Raw genomic sequence first — 19,180 nt, forward strand, 5'->3', positions numbered from 1 at the left:
ATTTTTTCATTTAAGTGGTGAAAAAAAATTAGCAAAAATTAGCTTGAGTCTGCATTTTTGAATACCCGTAACATTTTAATTTGTGGTCGATGGAGCTGTGTGAGGACTTGTGTTTTGCATGGTGACCTGATGATTTTATTGATACTATTTTGGGGTAGTTTCAACGCTTTGATCGCTTCTTAATGCATTTTTTGTGGAATTGTAGCAATCAAAAACCTGCAATTTTGCCATTTTGATTTCTTCTTTGCTTTACAGTTTTTACAGATTGGGTCAATTAATTTTATATTTTCATAGATTGGACTTTTCTGAACACGTTGATACCAAATATGTGTATTTTTTCTTTTTTTTCTTTCTTTAATGTTAACTGGAGAAGAGGGGGTGTGATTTGAACTTTTTTTTACTTTTTTAAACACCTTTTTCTTCACTTCTTTCTCTATTTGTTAGTCCTCTTAGGGGACTTGAATCTGCGATTGTCTGATCTCTTATGCCACATACAGCAGTATTCCGGTATATAGTAAAAATCACTGTCTTCTATGACGCCCAACCACAGGCAGAACGTCACAGGAGAGAGAAAAGTTTTTATATTCTATGGAGCTAGTAACCTGTCAGGTTTGGGGTGAATTGTGGATCACACTCACCCATTGACTATTAGGAAAAACTTGGGAAATTTCCATCAGCTTTTTTATTTTTTCACACAAAGATAAATGGATGACATACTGATGGTAAAAATGGACACATGGACCAAAAAAAAAAGATGAAAATCGGAAGCCGCACACTAATGAAAATTAGATTGTTTGGTTTTGTGCAGATGAGAAAAAAAATCACGTGTGAATATGGCCTAAAAATGAGTCGCCCAACTGAGTGACTTTTATTAAATACTTCAGTAAATCTAATTCTAAACTATTGTTTGTGTTTTCAGATGCAAGTGTAAATCACAGGTAAAAGTCCTTCCTCTCACTGTACAGTGGTGTGGTGCGCACAGGGCCGGTTTTAGACAAAGTGGGCTCTGGGCAAAAGTTTAAAGTGGGACCCCCAATGTTCACATATTGCAGCATCACACAGAAACATTTCAGTTGTATTCACATGCGCTGAGTTCAGGCCGTTAAACGAGCGCGATCAACAATATTGAAGTCGTTCAACCATTGTTTCCCGACCTCTTTACACCGACTGAGGAAGAACGATGGACACAATCACTGATAGATCAATCTGTCCCCATACAGTATCATGTTATCAGCAGCATATCTGAACTTTTCACTGAGAGATGTGCTGCAGAGAACAATGATTTTTGTACCGGCATAAACAATCCAGTCACTGAATGAATAGGCAGCATTTTGATTGTTTAGTGTAATGCACAGCCCATAGTCCTCCATATAGTATAATGCACAGCCCACAGTCCTCCATATAGTATAATGCACTCCCCATAGTACTCCACATAGTATAATGCACAGCCCATAGTCCTCCATATAGTATAATGCACAGCCCATAGTACTCCACATAGTATAATACACTCCCCATAGTACTCCACATAGTATAATGCACTCCCCATAGTCCTCCATATAGTATAATGCACAGCCCATAGTCCTCCATATAGTATAATGCACAGCCCATAGCACTCCACATAGTATAATACACTCCCCATAGTCCTCCATATAGTATAATGCACAGCCCATAGTCCTCCATATAGTATAATGCACAGCCCATAGTACTCCACATAGTATAATACACTCCCCATAGTACTCCACATAGTATAATGCACTCCCCATAGTCCTCCATATAGTATAATGCACAGCCCATAGTCCTCCATATAGTATAATGCACAGCCCATAGCACTCCACATAGTATAATGCACTCCCCATAGTACTCCACATAGTATAATACACTCCATAGTCCTCCGCATAGTATAATACACCCCATAGTCCTCCATATAGTATAATGCACAGCCCATAGTCCTCCATATAGTATAATACACTCCCCATAGTACTACACATAGCATAATGCACAGCCCATAGTCCTCCATATAGTATAATGCACAGCCCATAGTCCTCCATATAGTATAATGCACAGCCCATAGTACTCCACATAGTATAATACACTCCCCATAGTCCTCCGCATAGTATAATGCACTCCCCATAGTCCTCCACATAGTATAATGCACTCCCCATAGTCCTCCATATAGTATAATACACCCCATAGTACTCCACATAGTATAATGCACTCCCCATAGTCCTCCATGTAGTATAATACACCCCATAGTACTCCACATAGTATAATGCACTCTCCATAGTCCTCCACATAGTATAATACACTCCCCATAGTCCTCCACATAGTATAATGCACTCCCCATAGTCCTCCATATAGTATAATACACCCCATAGTACTCCACATAGTATAATGCACTCCCCATAGTCCTCCATATAGTATAATGCACAGCCCATAGTACTCCACATAGTATAATACACAGCCCATAGTCCTCCATATAGTATAATGCACTCCCCATAGTCCTCCATATAGTATAATGCACAGCCCATAGTCCTCCATATAGTATAATGCACTCCCCATAGTCCTCCATATAGTATAATGCACAGCCCATAGTACTCCACATAGTATAATACACTCCCCATAGTACTCCACATAGTATAATACACAGCCCATAGTCCTCCGTATAGTATAATGCACAGCCCACAGTACTCCACATAGTATAATACACTCCCCATAGTACTACACATAGCATAATGCACTCCCCATAGTCCTCCATATAGAATAATGCACAGCCCATAGTACTCCACATAGTATAATACACTCCCCATAGTACTACACATAGCATAATGCACTCCCCATAGTCCTCCATATAGTATAATGCACAGCCCATAGTACTCCACATAGTATAATACACTCCCCATAGTACTACACATAGCATAATGCACAGCCCATAGTCCTCCATATAGTATAATGCACAGCCCACAGTCCTCCATATAGTATAATGCACAGCCCATATTCCTCCATATAGTATAATGCACAGCCCATAGTCCTCCATATAGTATAATGCACAGCCCATAGTCCTCCATATAGTATAATACACTCCCCATAGTCCTCCGCATAGTATAATACACTCCATAGTCCTCCGTATAGTATAATGCACATCCCATATTCCTCCATATAGTATAATACACCCCATAGTCCTCCGCATAGTATAATACACTCCATAGTCCTCCGTATAGTATAATACATTCCATAGTCCTCCATATAGTATAATACACCCCATAGTCCTCCATATAGTATAATACACTCCATAGTCCTCCATATAGTATAATACACCCCATAGTCCTCCATATAGTATAATACACCCCATAGTCCTCCATATAATATAATACATTCCATAGTACTCCATATAGTATAATACACCCCATAGGCCTCCATACAGTATAATGCACAACCCATAGTCCTCCATATAGTATAATACACTCCCCATAGTCCTCAATATAGTATAATGCATCCAATAGTCCTCCATATAGTATAATACACTCCCCATAGTCCTCAATATAGTATAATGCATCCCATAGTCCTTCATATACTATAATGCATTCCACATAGTCCTCCATACAGTATAATGCAGCCCCATATAGTACATATATAGTACACTGCAGCCCAATAGAGTACACTGCAGCCCAGTAGAGTACACTGCCGCCCCACAGGGTACAATGCCGCCCCACAGGGTACAATGCCGCCCCACAGGGTACAATGCCGCCCCATAGAGTTCAGTGCCGCCCCATACAATATAGTACAGCCCCATACAGTATAATGGCACTCCAAAAAGTATAATGCCATCCCATAGAGTACAATGCCGCCCCTTAGAGTACAATGCCGCCCCATAGAGTACAGTGCCGCCCCATAGAGTACAGTGCCGCCCCATAGAGTACAGTGCCGCCCCATAGAGTACAGTGCCGCCCCATAGAGTACAAAGTCGCCCCATAGAGTACAATGCCGCCGCATAGAGTACAATGCCGCCCCATAGAGTACAATGCCGCCCCACACAGTACAATACTGCCCCACCATAGAGTATAATGCCGCCCCATAGGGTATAATTCAGCCCCATAGGGTACAATTCAGCCCCATAGAATATAATACAGCCTCATACAGTACAATGCCACCCCACCATAAAGTATAATGCAGCCACATAGAGTATAATGCTGCCCAATAGAGTATGATGCCGCCACATAGCATAGCATACAATGCAGACCTATAGAGTACAATTCTGCCCCATAAAGTATAAACCAGCCACCCCATAGAGTATAATGCAGCCACTCCAAAGAGTATAATTCAAACCCCCTCAGAGCATAATGCAGCTACCCCATAGAGTATAATGCAGGCCCATAGAGTACAATGCCGCCACATAGAGTACAATGCCACCCCACCTGAAAGCATAATGCAGCCCCATAGAGTAGAATGCTGCCCCAGAGAATACAATGCTGCCCCATAGAGTACAATGCTGCCCCATAGAGTACAATGCTGCCCCATAGAGTACAATGCATCCCCATAGATTATAATGATGCCCCATAGAGTATAATGACGCTGCATAGCATAAAATGCAGACCCATAGAGAACAATGGCGTCCCATATAGTACAATGCTGCCCCATAGAGTATAATGCTGCTCCATAGAGTACAATGCAGCCCCATAGAATATAATACAGCCTCATACAGTATAATGCCACCCAACCATAAAGTATAATGCAGCCACAGAGTATAATGCTGCCCAATAAAGTATGATGCCGCCACATAGAGTATAATGCAGGCCACCCCATAGAGTATAATGCAGGCAACCCCATAGAGTATAATGCAGGCCACCCCATAGAGTATAATGCAGGCCACCACATAGAGTACAATGCCGCCCCATAGGGTACAATGCCGCCCCATAGGGTACAATGCCGCCCCATAGGGTACAATGCCGCCCTATAGGGTACAATGCCGCCCTATAGGGTACAATGCCGCCCCATACAATATAATGTTACCCCATAGAATGCCATAGAGTACAATGCAGCCCCATAGAGTACAATGCAGCCCCATAGAGTACAATGCCGCCCCATAGAGTACAATGCCGCCCCATAGGGTACAATGCCGCCCCATACAATATAATGTTACCCCATAGAATGCCATAGAGTACAATGCAGCCCCATAGAGTACAATGCTGCCCTACAGAGTATAATGCCACCCCATAGAGTATAATGCCGCCCCATAGGGTACAATGCTGCCCCATAGGGTACAATGCCGCCCTCATAGAGTATAATACAACTAACCGATAGCTAATAATGCAGCCCATCCCATAGAGTACAATGCAGCCCCACAGACTACAATGCTGCCCCAAAGAGTACAATGCTGCCCCACAGAGTACAATGCTGCCGCGTAGCATACAATGCTGCCACTTAGCGTATGATGCTTCCGCATAGCATACAATGCAGACTTATAGAGTACAATGCCCCCATAGTGTATAATTCTACCCCATAGAGTATAATATAGCCACCCCAAAGAGTATAATGCAGCCCCCCCTCATAGAGCAAAAAGCAGCTACCCCATAGCGTATAATGCAGGCCATCCCATAGATTACAGTGCATCCACATAGAGTACAGTGCAGCCCCATAGAGTACAATTCAGCCCCATAGAGTACAATTCCGCCATATAGAGCATAATACAGCCCCATACAGTATAATGCCGCCCCACCATAGAGTACAATGCAGCCCCATAGAGTACAATGCAGCCCCATAGAGTACAATGCAGCCCCATAGAGTATAATGCAGCCCCACAGAGTACAATACCGCCCCATAGAGTACAATACCGCCCCATAGAGTATAATACCACCCCACAGAGTATAATGCTGCCCCATAGAGTATAATGCAGCCCCATAGAGTATAATGCCTCCCCATAGAGTACAATGCAGCCCGATAGGGTATAATACAGCCCCACACAGTATATTGCCATCCCACCATAAAGTATAATGCAGCCCCATAGTGTATAATCCAGCCCCACAGAGTATAATGCTGCCCCATAGAGTATAATGCCACCGCATAGTGTACAATGCAGACCCATAGAGTGCAATGCCGCCCCACAAAGTATATATCCGTCCCATAGAATACAATGCCGCCCCATAGAGTACAATGCCACCCCACAGAGTATAATGCCACCCCAAAGAGTATAATGCCGCCTCATAGAGTACAATGCCGCCCCATAGAGTACAATGCAGCCCCATACAGTATATTGACATCCCACCATAAAGTATAATGCAGCCCCACAGTGTATAATCCAGCCCCACAGAGTACAATGCAGTCCCAAAGAGTATAATGCAGCCCCCCTCATAGAGCACAATGCAGCTCCTCAAAGAGTATAATGCAGGCCATCCCATAGATTACAGTGCCTCGCCATAGAGTACTGTGCAGCCCCATAGAGAACAATGCAGCCCCATAGAGTACAATTACGCCATATAGAGTATAATACAGCCCCATACAGTATAATGCCGCCCCACCATAGCGTACAATGCCGCCCCATAGGGTACAATGCAGCCCCCTAGAGTAAACTGCGGACCCATAGAGTATAATACAGCCCCATACTGTATAATGTCGTTCCACCATAGAGTACAATGCCGCCCCATAGAGTATAATGCAGCCCCATAGAGTACAATGCAGCCCCATAGAGTACAATGCAGCCCCACAGGGTACAATGCAGCCCCACAGGGTATAATACAGCCCTATAGGGTATAATGCTGCCCCACAGAGTATAATGCTGCCCCATAGAGTACAATACTGCCCCATAGAGTACAATGCCACCCCACAGAGTATAAATCCGTCCCATAGAATACAATGCAGCTCCATAGAGTACAATGCCGCCCCATAGAGTACAATGCAGCCCCATACAGTATATTGCCATCCCACCATAAAGTATAATGCTGCCCCATAGTGTATAATTCAGCCCCACAGAGTATAATTCCGCCCCACAGAGTACAATGCAGCCCCATTGAAAACAATGCTGCCTCAGAGAGTACAATGCCGCCCCATACAGTATAATGCCGCCGTATATCATACAATGCCGCCCCATAGAGTATAATGCCACCGCATAGAGTATAATGCCGCCCCATAGAGCATAATGCAGCCCCCCATAGAGCATAATGCAGCCCCCCATAGAGTATAATGCAGGCCCCCTCATAGAGTATAATGCAGCTACCCCATAGAGTATAATGCAGGCCATCCCTTAGAGTAAAACACAGCCACAGAGTATAATGCTGCCCCATAGAGTACAATGCAGCCCCAAAGAGTACAATGCAGCCCCATAGAGTACATTGCAGCCCCATAGAGTATAATACAGCCCCACAGTATATAATGGTTTCGCAGAGCGTACAATTTACCACCCTTTTACCACCTTGCAGCAAGATTTAACCTGTTTACTACCTGGCAGCAAGATTTAACCCTTTTTTTTTACCTGGCAGCAAGATTTAACCCGTTTACCAACTGGCAGCAAGATTTAACCCTTTTACCACCTGGCAGCAAGATTTAACCCTTTTACTACCTGGCAGCAAGATTTAACCCTTTTACCACCTGGCAGCAAGATTTAACACTTACCACCTGGCAGCAAGATTGAACCCTTTTTTCTACCTGGCAGCAAGATTTAACCCGTTTACCAACTGGCAGCAAGATTTAACCCTTTTACCACGGGCAGCAAGATTTATCCCTTTTACTACCTGGCAGCAAGATTTAACCCTTTTTTCTACCTGGCAGCAAGATTTAAGCCGTTTACCACCTGGCAGCAAGATTTAACCCTTTTACCACCTGGCAGCAAGATTTAACCCGCAAACTACCTGGCAGCAAGATTTAAGCTGTTTACCACCTGGCAGCAAGATTTAACCCGTTTACCACCTGGCAGCAAGATTTAACCCTTTTACCACCTGGCAGCAAGATTTAACCCGTTTACTACCTGGCAGCAAGATTTAAGCCGTTAACCACCTGGCAGCAAGATTTAATTCTTTTTTTTCCACCTGGCAGCAAGATTTATCAACTTTTTTCCACTTGGCAACAAGATGTAACCCTTTTTTTTTCCACGCGACAGTAAGATTTAACCTTTTTTTCCCACCTGGTAGCAAGATTTAATCCTTTTTTTCCCACCTGGCAGCAAGATTTAACCCCTTTTTTCCACCTGGCAGCAAGATTTAACCCTTTTACAACCTGGCAGCAAGACAAGATTTAATGTTTTTAGCACCTGGCAGCAAGATTTAACCCTTTTACCACCTGGCAGCAAGATTTAACCCGTTTATTACCTGGCAGCAAGATTTAACTCGTTTACTACCTGGCAGCAAGATTTAAGCCGTTTACCACCTGGCAAGCAAGATTTAACCCCTTTTTTCCACCTGGTAGCAAGATTTAACCCTTTTACCCCCTGGCAGCAAGATTTAACCCTTTTACCACCTGACAGCAAGATTTAACCTTTTTTTTTCCACCTGGCAGCAAGATTTAACCCCTTTTCTCCACCTGGCAGCAAGATTTAACCCTTTTACCACCTGGCAGCAAGATTTATCCCCTTTTTTACACCTGGCAGCAAGATGTAACCCTTTTTTTTTCCACGCGACAGTAAGATTTAACCCATTTTTTTTCCACCTGGCAGCAAGATGTAACCCCTTTTTTCCACCTGGCAGCAAGATTTAACCCTTTTACAACCTGGCAGCAAGACAATATTTAATGCTTTTCGTACCTGGCAGCAAGATTTAACCCTTTTACCACCTGGCAGCAAGATTTAACCCGTTTACTACCTGGCAGCAAGATTTAACCCTTTTACCACCTGGCAGCAAGATTTAACCCCTTTTTTCCACCTGGCAGCAAGATGTAACCCTTTTTTTCCCACCTGGTAGCAAGATTTAATCCTTTTTTTCCACCTGGCAGCAAGATTTAACCCCTTTTTCCACCTCTGCAGCAAGATTTAACCCCTTTTTTCCACCTGGCAGCAAGATTTAACCCTTTTACAACCTGGCAGCAAGACAAGATTTAATGCTTTTAGCACATGGCAGCAAGATTTAATCCTTTTACCACCTGGCAGCAAGATTTAACACTTTTACCACCTGGCAGCAAGATTTAACCAGTTTACTACCTGGCAGCAAGATTTAACCCTTTTACCACCTGGCAGCAAGATTTAACCCGTTTGCTACCTGGCAGCAAGATTTAAGCAGTTTACTACCTGGCAGCAAGATTTGACCCGTTTACTACCTGGCAGCAAGATTTAAGCCGTTTAACACCTGGCAGCAAGATTTAATCCTTTTTTTTTCCACCTGGCAGCAAGATTTAACCTCTTTTTTTCACGTGGCAGCAAGATTTAACCCTTTTACCACCTGGCAGCAAGATTTAACCCGTTTACCACATGGCAGCAAGATTTAACCCTTTTACCACCTGGCAGCAAGATTTAACCCTTTTTTCTACGTGGCAGCAAGATTTAAGCCGTTTACCATCTGGCAGCAAGATTTAACCCGTTTACCACCTGGCAGCAAGATTTAACCCGTTTATCACCTGGCAAGCAAGATTTCACCCTTTTTTTCTACCTGGCAGCAAGATTTAAGCCGTTTACCACTTGGCAGCAAGATTTAACCCTTTTACCACCTGGTAGCAAGATTTAACCCTTTTACCACCTGGCAGCAAGATTTATCCCCTTTTTTCCACCTGGCAGCAAGATGTAACCCTTTTTTTTTTCCACGCGACAGTAAGATTTAACCCTTATTTTTCCCACCTGGAAGCAAGATTTAACCCCTTTTTTCCACCTGGCAGCAATATTTAACCCTTTTACAACCTGGCAGCAAGACAAGATTTAATGCTTTTAGCACCTGGCAGCAAGATTTAAGCCGTTTACCAACGGGCAAGCAAGATTTAACCTATTTACTACCTGGCAGCAAGATTTAAGCCGTTTAATACCTGGCAGCAAGATTTAACCCTTTTACCAAATGGCAGCAAGATTTAACCCGTTTAGTACCTGGCAGCAAGATTTAACCCGTTTACCACCTGGCAGCAAGATTTAACCCTTTTTTCTACCTGCCAGCAAGATTTAACCCTTTTACCACCTGGTAGCAAGATTTAACCCTTTTACCACCTGGCAGCAAGATTTATCCCCTTTTTTCCACCTGGCAGCAAGATGTAACCCTTTTTTTTTTCCACGCGACAGTAAGATTTAACCCTTATTTTTCCCACCTGGAAGCAAGATTTAACCCCTTTTTTCCACCTGGCAGCAATATTTAACCCTTTTACAACCTGGCAGCAAGACAAGATTTAATGCTTTTAGCACCTGGCAGCAAGATTTAAGCCGTTTACCAACGGGCAAGCAAGATTTAACCTATTTACTACCTGGCAGCAAGATTTAAGCCGTTTACTACCTGGCAGCAAGATTTAACCCTTTTACCAAATGGCAGCAAGATTTAACCCGTTTACTACCTGGCAGCAAGATTTAACCCGTTTACCACCTGGCAGCAAGATTTAACCCTTTTTTCTACCTGCCAGCAAGATTTAACCCGTTTACCACATGGCAGCAAGATTTAACCCTTTTACCACCTGGCAGCAAGATTTAACCCTTTTTTCTACGTGGCAGCAAGATTTAAGCCGTTTACCATCTGGCAGCAAGATTTAACCCGTTTATCACCTGGCAAGCAAGATTTCACCCTTTTTTCTACCTGGCAGCAAGATTTAAGCCGTTTACCACCTGGCAGCAAGATTTAACCCTTTTACCACCTGGCAGCAAGATTTAACACTTACCACCTGGCAGCAAGATTGAACCCTTTTTTCTACCTGGCAGCAAGATTTAACCCTTTTACCACCTGGCAGCAAGATTTAACCCTTTTACCACCTGGCAGCAAGATTTAACCCTTTTACCACATGGCAGCAAGATTGAACCCTTTTTTCTACCTGGCAGCAAGATTTAACCCGTTTACCACCTGGCAGCAAGATTTAACCCTTTTACCACCTGGCAGCAAGATTTAACCTGTTTACTACCTGGCAGCAAGATTTAACCTGTTTACCACCTGGCAGCAAGATTTAACCCGTTTACCAGCTGGCAGCAAAATTTAACCCTTTTACCACCTGGCAGCAAGATTTAACCCGTTTACTACCTGGCAGCAAGATTTAAGCCGTTTACCACCTGGCAAGCAAGATTTAACCCCTTTTTTTCACCTGGTAGCAAGATTTAACCCTTTTACCCCCTGGCAGCAAGATTTAACCCTTTTACCACCTGACAGCAAGATTTAACCCCTTTTTTCCACCTGGCAGCAAGATTTAACCCATTTACCACCTGGCAGCAAGATTTATCCCCTTTTTTCCACCTGGCAGCAAGATGTAACCCTTTTTTTTTTCATGAGACAGTAAGATTTAACCCTTTTTTTTTCCACCTGGCAGCAAGATTTAACCCCTTTTTTCCACCTGGCAGCAAGATTTAACCCTTTTACAACCTGTCAGCAAGACAATATTTAATGCTTTTAGTACCTGGCAGCAAGATTTAACCCTTTTACCTCCTGGCAGCAAGATTTAACACTTTTACCACCTGGCAGCAAGATTTAACCCGTTCACTACCTGGCAGCAAGATTTAACCCTTTTACCACCTGGCAGCAAGATTTAACCCCTTTTTTCCACCTGGCAGCAAGTTGTGACCCTTTTTTCCCACCTGGTAGCAAGATTTAATCCTTTTTTTCGACCTGGCAGCAAGATTTAACCCCTTTTTTCCACCTGGCAGCAAGATTTAACCCCTTTTTTCCACCTGGCAGCAAGATTTAACCCGTTTACTACCTGGCAGCAATATTTAAGCCGTTTACCAACTGGCAAGCAAGATTTAACCTGTTTACTACCTGGCAGCAAGATTTAAGCCGTTTACCACCTGGCAGCAAGATTTAACCCGTTTACCACCTGGCAGCAAGATTTAACCCTTTTACCACCTGGCAGCAAGATTTAACCCTTTTACTACCTGGCAGCAAGATTTAACCCTTTTACCACCTGGCAGCAAGATTTAACACTTACCACCTGGCAGCAAGATTGAACCCTTTTTTCTACCTGGCAGCAAGATTTAACCCGTTTACCAACTGGCAGCAAGATTTAACCCTTTTACCACGGGCAGCAAGATTTATCCCTTTTACTACCTGGCAGCAAGATTTAACCCTTTTTTCTACCTGGCAGCAAGATTTAAGCCGTTTACCACCTGGCAGCAAGATTTAACCCTTTTACCACCTGGCAGCAAGATTTAACCCGCAAACTACCTGGCAGCAAGATTTAAGCTGTTTACCACCTGGCAGCAAGATTTAACCCGTTTACCACCTGGCAGCAAGATTTAACCCTTTTACCACCTGGCAGCAAGATTTAACCCGTTTACTACCTGGCAGCAAGATTTAAGCCGTTAACCACCTGGCAGCAAGATTTAATTCTTTTTTTTCCACCTGGCAGCAAGATTTATCAACTTTTTTCCACTTGGCAACAAGATGTAACCCTTTTTTTTTCCACGCGACAGTAAGATTTAACCTTTTTTTCCCACCTGGTAGCAAGATTTAATCCTTTTTTTCCCACCTGGCAGCAAGATTTAACTCCTTTTTTCCACCTGGCAGCAAGATTTAACCCTTTTACAACCTGGCAGCAAGACAAGATTTAATGTTTTTAGCACCTGGCAGCAAGATTTAACCCTTTTACCACCTGGCAGCAAGATTTAACCCGTTTATTACCTGGCAGCAAGATTTAACTCGTTTACTACCTGGCAGCAAGATTTAAGCCGTTTACCACCTGGCAAGCAAGATTTAACCCCTTTTTTCCACCTGGTAGCAAGATTTAACCCTTTTACCCCCTGGCAGCAAGATTTAACACTTTTACCACCTGACAGCAAGATTTAACCCCTTTTTTCCACCTGGCAGCAAGATTTAACCCATTTACCACCTGGCAGCAAGATTTATCCCCTTTTTTCCACCTGGCAGCAAAATGTAACCCTTTTTTTTTCCACGAGACAGTAAGATTTAACCTTTTTTTTTCCACCTGGCAGCAAGATTTAACCCCTTTTCTCCACCTGGCAGCAAGATTTAACCCTTTTACCACCTGGCAGCAAGATTTATCCCCTTTTTTCCACCTGGCAGCAAGATGTAACCCTTTTTTTTTCCACGCGACAGTAAGATTTAACCCATTTTTTTTCCACCTGGCAGCAAGATGTAACCCCTTTTTTCCACCTGGCAGCAAGATTTAACCCTTTTACAACCTGGCAGCAAGACAATATTTAATGCTTTTAGTACCTGGCAGCAAGATTTAACCCTTTTACCACCTGGCAGCAAGATTTAACCCGTTTACTACCTGGCAGCAAGATTTAACCCTTTTACCACCTGGCAGCAAGATTTAACCCCTTTTTTCCACCTGGCAGCAAGATGTAACCCTTTTTTTCCCACCTGGTAGCAAGATGTAATCCTTTTTTTCCACCTGGCAGCAAGATTTAACCCCTTTTTCCACCTCTGCAGCAAGATTTAACCCCTTTTTTCCACCTGGCAGCAAGATTTAACCCTTTTACAACCTGGCAGCAAGACAAGATTTAATGCTTTTAGCACATGGCAGCAAGATTTAATCCTTTTACCACCTGGCAGCAAGATTTAACACTTTTACCACCTGGCAGCAAGATTTAACCAGTTTACTACCTGGCAGCAAGATTTAACCCTTTTACCACCTGGCAGCAAGATTTAACCCGTTTGCTACCTGGCAGCAAGATTTAAGCAGTTTACTACCTGGCAGCAAGATTTGACCCGTTTACTACCTGGCAGCAAGATTTAAGCAGTTTACTACCTGGCAGCAAGATTTGACCCGTTTACTACCTGGCAGCAAGATTTAATCCTTTTTTTTTCCACCTGGCAGCAAGATTTAACCTCTTTTTTTCACGTGGCAGCAAGATTTAACCCTTTTACCACCTGGCAGCAAGATTTAACCCGTTTACCACATGGCAGCAAGATTTAACCCTTTTACCACCTGGCAGCAAGATTTAACCCTTTTTTCTACGTGGCAGCAAGATTTAAGCCGTTTACCATCTGGCAGCAAGATTTAACCCGTTTACCACCTGGCAGCAAGATTTAACCCGTTTATCACCTGGCAAGCAAGATTTCACCCTTTTTTTCTACCTGGCAGCAAGATTTAAGCCGTTTACCACTTGGCAGCAAGATTTAACCCTTTTACCACCTGGTAGCAAGATTTAACCCTTTTACCACCTGGCAGCAAGATTTATCCCCTTTTTTCCACCTGGCAGCAAGATGTAACCCTTTTTTTTTTCCACGCGACAGTAAGATTTAACCCTTATTTTTCCCACCTGGAAGCAAGATTTAACCCCTTTTTTCCACCTGGCAGCAATATTTAACCCTTTTACAACCTGGCAGCAAGACAAGATTTAATGCTTTTAGCACCTGGCAGCAAGATTTAAGCCGTTTACCAACGGGCAAGCAAGATTTAACCTATTTACTACCTGGCAGCAAGATTTAAGCCGTTTACTACCTGGCAGCAAGATTTAACCCTTTTACCAAATGGCAGCAAGATTTAACCCGTTTACTACCTGGCAGCAAGATTTAACCCGTTTACCACCTGGCAGCAAGATTTAACCCTTTTTTCTACCTGCCAGCAAGATTTAACCCGTTTGCCACATGGCAGCAAGATTTAACCCTTTTACCACCTGGCAGCAAGATTTAACCCTTTTTTCTACGTGGCAGCAAGATTTAAGCCGTTTACCATCTGGCAGCAAGATTTAACCCGTTTATCACCTGGCAAGCAAGATTTCACCCTTTTTTCTACCTGGCAGCAAGATTTAAGCCGTTTACCACCTGGCAGCAAGATTTAACCCTTTTACCACCTGGCAGCAAGATTTAACCCTTTTACCACATGGCAGCAAGATTGAACCCTTTTTTCTACCTGGCAGCAAGATTTAACCCGTTTACCACCTGGCAGCAAGATTTAACCCTTTTACCACCTGGCAGCAAGATTTAACCTGTTTACTACCTGGCAGCAAGATTTAACCTGTTTACCACCTGGCAGCAAGATTTAACCCGTTTACCAGCTGGCAGCAAAATTTAACCCTTTTACCACCTGGCAGCAAGATTTAACCCGTTTACTACCTGGCAGCAAGATTTAAGCCGTTTACCACCTGGCAAGCAAGATTTAACCCCTTTTTTTCACCTGGTAGCAAGATTTAACCCTTTTACCCCCTGGCAGCAAGATTTAACCCTTTTACCACCTGACAGCAAGATTTAACCCCTTTTTTCCACCTGGCAGCAAGATTTAACCCATTTACCACCTGGCAGCAAGATTTATCCCCTTTTTTCCACCTGGCAGCAAGATGTAACCCTTTTTTTTTTCATGAGACAGTAAGATTTAACCCTTTTTTTTCCCACCTGGCAGCAAGATTTAACCCCTTTTTTCCACCTGGCAGCAAGATTTAACCCTTTTACAACCTGTCAGCAAGACAATATTTAATGCTTTTAGTACCTGGCAGCAAGATTTAACCCTTTTACCTCCTGGCAGCAAGATTTAACACTTTTACCACCTGGCAGCAAGATTTAACCCGTTCACTACCTGGCAGCAAGATTTAACCCTTTTACCACCTGGCAGCAAGATTTAACCCCTTTTTTCCACCTGGCAGCAAGTTGTGACCCTTTTTTCCCACCTGGTAGCAAGATTTAATCCTTTTTTTCCACCTGGCAGCAAGATTTAACCCCTTTTTCCACCTGGCAGCAAGATTTAACCCCTTTTTTCCACCTGGCAGCAAGATTTAACCCGTTTACTACCTGGCAGCAATATTTAAGCCGTTTACCAACTGGCAAGCAAGATTTAACCTGTTTACTACCTGGCAGCAAGATTTAAGCCGTTTACCACCTGGCAGCAAGATTTAACCCTTTTACCACGGGCAGCAAGATTTAACCCTTTTACTACCTGGCTGCAAGATTTAACCCTTTTTTCTACCTGGCAGCAAGATTTAAGCCGTTTACCACATGGCAGCAAGATTTAACCCGTTTACCACCTGGCAGCAAGATTTAACCCGTTGACTACCTGGCAGCAATATTTAAACTGTTTACCACCTGGCAGCAAGATTTAACCCGCTTACCACCTGGCAGCAAGATTTAACCCGTTTACTACCTGGCAGCAAGATTTAACCCGTTAACTACCTGGCAGCAAGATTTGACCCGTTTACTACCTGGCAGCAAGATTTAAGCAGTTTAACACCTGGCAGCAAGATTTAATCCTTTTTTTTCCACCTAGCAGCAAGATTTAACCTTTTTTCACGTGGCAGCAAGATTTAACCCTTTACCACCTGGCAGCAAGATTTATCAACTTTTTTCCACTTGGCAGCAAGATGTAACCCTTTTTTTTCTCCACGCGACAGTAAGATTTAACCCTTTTTTTCCCACCTGGTAGCAAGATTTAATCCTTTTTTTTCCACCTGGCAGCAAGATTTAACCCCTTTTTTCCACCTGACAAGCAATATTTAACCCCTTTTTTCCACCTGGCAGCAAGATTTAACCCTTTTGCCACCTGGCAGCAAGATTTATCCCCTTTTTTCCACCTGGCAGCAAGATGTAAACCCTTTTTTTTCCACGCGACAGAAAGATTTAACCCCTTTTTCCCAACTGGCAGCAAGATTTAACCCCTTTTTTCCACCTGGCAGCAAGATTTAACCCTTTTACAACCTGGCAGCAAGACAAGATTTAATGCTTTTAGCACCTGGCAGCAAGATTTAATCCTTTTACCACCTGGCAGCAAGATTTAACCCGTTTACTACCTGGCAGCAAGATTTAAGCCATTTACCAACGGGCAAGCAAGATTTAACCTATTTACTACCTGGCAGCAAGATTTAAGCCGTTTACTACCTGGCAGCAAGATTTAACCCTTTTACCAAATGGCAGCAAGATTTAACCCGTTTACTACCTGGCAGCAAGATTTAACCCGTTTACCACCTGGCAGCAAGATTTAACCCGTTTACCACCTGGCAGCAAGATTTAACCATTTTACCACCTGGCAGCAAGATTTAACCCTTTTACCACCTGGCAGCAAGATTTAATTCGTTTACTACCTGGCAGCAAGATTTAAGCCGTTTACCACCTGGCAGCAAGATTTAACTCGTTTACCACCTGGCAAGCAAGATTTAACCCTGTTTTCTACCTGGCAGCAAGATTTAAGCCGTTTACCACCTGGCAGCAAGATTTATCCCGTTTATCACCTGACAAGCAAGATTTAACCATTTTACCACCTGGCAGCAAGATTTAACCCTTTTACCACCTGGCAGCAAGATTTAATTCGTTTACTACCTGGCAGCAAGATTTAAGCCGTTTACCACCTGGCAGCAAGATTTAACTTGTTTACCACCTGGCAAGCAAGATTTAACCCTGTTTTCTACCTGGCAGCAAGATTTAAGCCGTTTACCACTTGGCAGCAAGATTTAACCAGTTTACCACCTGGCAAGCAAGATTTAACCCGTTTACTACCTGTCAGCAAGATTTAAGCCGTTTACCACCTGGCAGCAAGATTTAACCCTTTTTTCTACCTGGCAGCAAGATTTAAGCCGTTTACCACCTGGCAGCAAGATTTAATCCTATTTTTTCCACTTGGCAGCAAGATTTAACCCCTTATTTCCACCTGGCAGCAAGATTTAACTCCTTTTTTCCACCTGGCAGCAAGATTTAACCCTTTTACAACCTGGCAGCAAGACAAGATTTAATGCTTTTAGCACCTGGCAGCAAGATTTAACCCGTTTACTACCTGGCAGCAAGATTTAACCCGTTTACCACCTGGCAGCAAGATTTAACCCTTTTTTCTACGTGGCAGCAAGATTTAACCCGTTTACCACCTGGCAGCAAGATTTAACCCGTTTATCACCTGGCAAGCAAGATTTCACCCTTTTTTCTACCTGGCAGCAAGATTTAAGCCGTTTACCACCTGGCAGGAAGATTTATCCCGTTTATCACCTGACAAGCAAGATTTAACTATTTTACCACCTGGCAGCAAGATTTAACCCTTTTACCACCTGGCAGCAAGATTTAACCCTTTTACTACCTGGCAGCAAGATTTAACCCTTTTTTCTACCTGGCAGCAAGATTTAACCCGTTTACCACCTGGCAGCAAGATTTAACCCTTTTACCACCTGGCAGCAAGATTTAACCTGTTTACTACCTGGCAGCAAGATTTAACCTGTTTACCACCTGGCAGCAAGATTTAACCCGTTTACCAGCTGGCAGCAAAATTTAACCCTTTTACCACCTGGCAGCAAGATTTAACCCGTTTACTACCTGGCAGCAAGATGTAAGCCGTTTACCACCTGGCAAGCAAGATTTAACCCCTTTTTTTCACCTGGTAGCAAGATTTAACCCTTTTACCCCCTGGCAGCAAGATTTAACCCTTTTACCACCTGACAGCAAGATTTAACCCCTTTTTTCCACCTGGCAGCAAGATTTAACCCATTTACCACCTGGCAGCAAGATTTATCCCCTTTTTTCCACTTGGCAGCAAGATGTAACCCTTTTTTTTTCCACGAGACAGTAAGATTTAATCCTTTTTTTTCCACCTGGCAGCAAGATTTAACCCCTTTTTTCCACCTGGCAGCAAGATTTAACCCTTTTACAACCTGTCAGCAAGACAATATTTAATGCTTTTAGTACCTGGCAGCAAGATTTAACCCTTTTACCTCCTGGCAGCAAGATTTAACACTTTTACCACCTGGCAGCAAGATTTAACCCGTTCACTACCTGGCAGCAAGATTTAACCCTTTTACCACCTGGCAGCAAGATTTAACCCCTTTTTTCCACCTGGCAGCAAGTTGTGACCCTTTTTTCCCACCTGGTAGCAAGATTTAATCCTTTTTTTCCACCTGGCAGCAAGATTTAACCCCTTTTTCCACCTGGCAGCAAGATTTAACCCCTTTTTTCCACCTGGCAGCAAGATTTAATCCGTTTACTACCTGGCAGCAATATTTAAGCCTTTTACCAACTGGCAAGCAAGATTTAACCTGTTTACTACCTGGCAGCAAGATTTAAGCAGTTTACTACCTGGCAGCAAGATTTAAGCCGTTTACCACCTGGCAGCAAGATTTAACCCGTTTACCACCTGGCAGCAAGATTTAACCCTTTTACCACCTGGCAGCAAGATTTAACCCTTTTACTACCTGGCAGCAAGATTTAACCCTTTTTTCTACCTGGCA

The 19,180-nt window shown here is 43.3% G+C and overlaps 1 protein-coding gene across 1 annotated transcript in view; it reads left to right on the top strand.

Moving 5' to 3' along the window:
- LOC141192402 (uncharacterized) overlaps positions 1 to 19,180 on the top strand; it is a 101,359-nt gene that overhangs the window by 42,888 nt on the left and 39,291 nt on the right. The gene's annotated exons all lie outside the window — the stretch shown is intronic.

Source organism: Phyllobates terribilis, unplaced genomic scaffold (genome assembly GCF_046119375.1).
Source record: "Phyllobates terribilis strain yellow unplaced genomic scaffold, ASM4611937v1 Scaffold_60__1_contigs__length_8166268, whole genome shotgun sequence".
NCBI classification, from domain to species: domain Eukaryota; kingdom Metazoa; phylum Chordata; class Amphibia; order Anura; family Dendrobatidae; genus Phyllobates; species Phyllobates terribilis.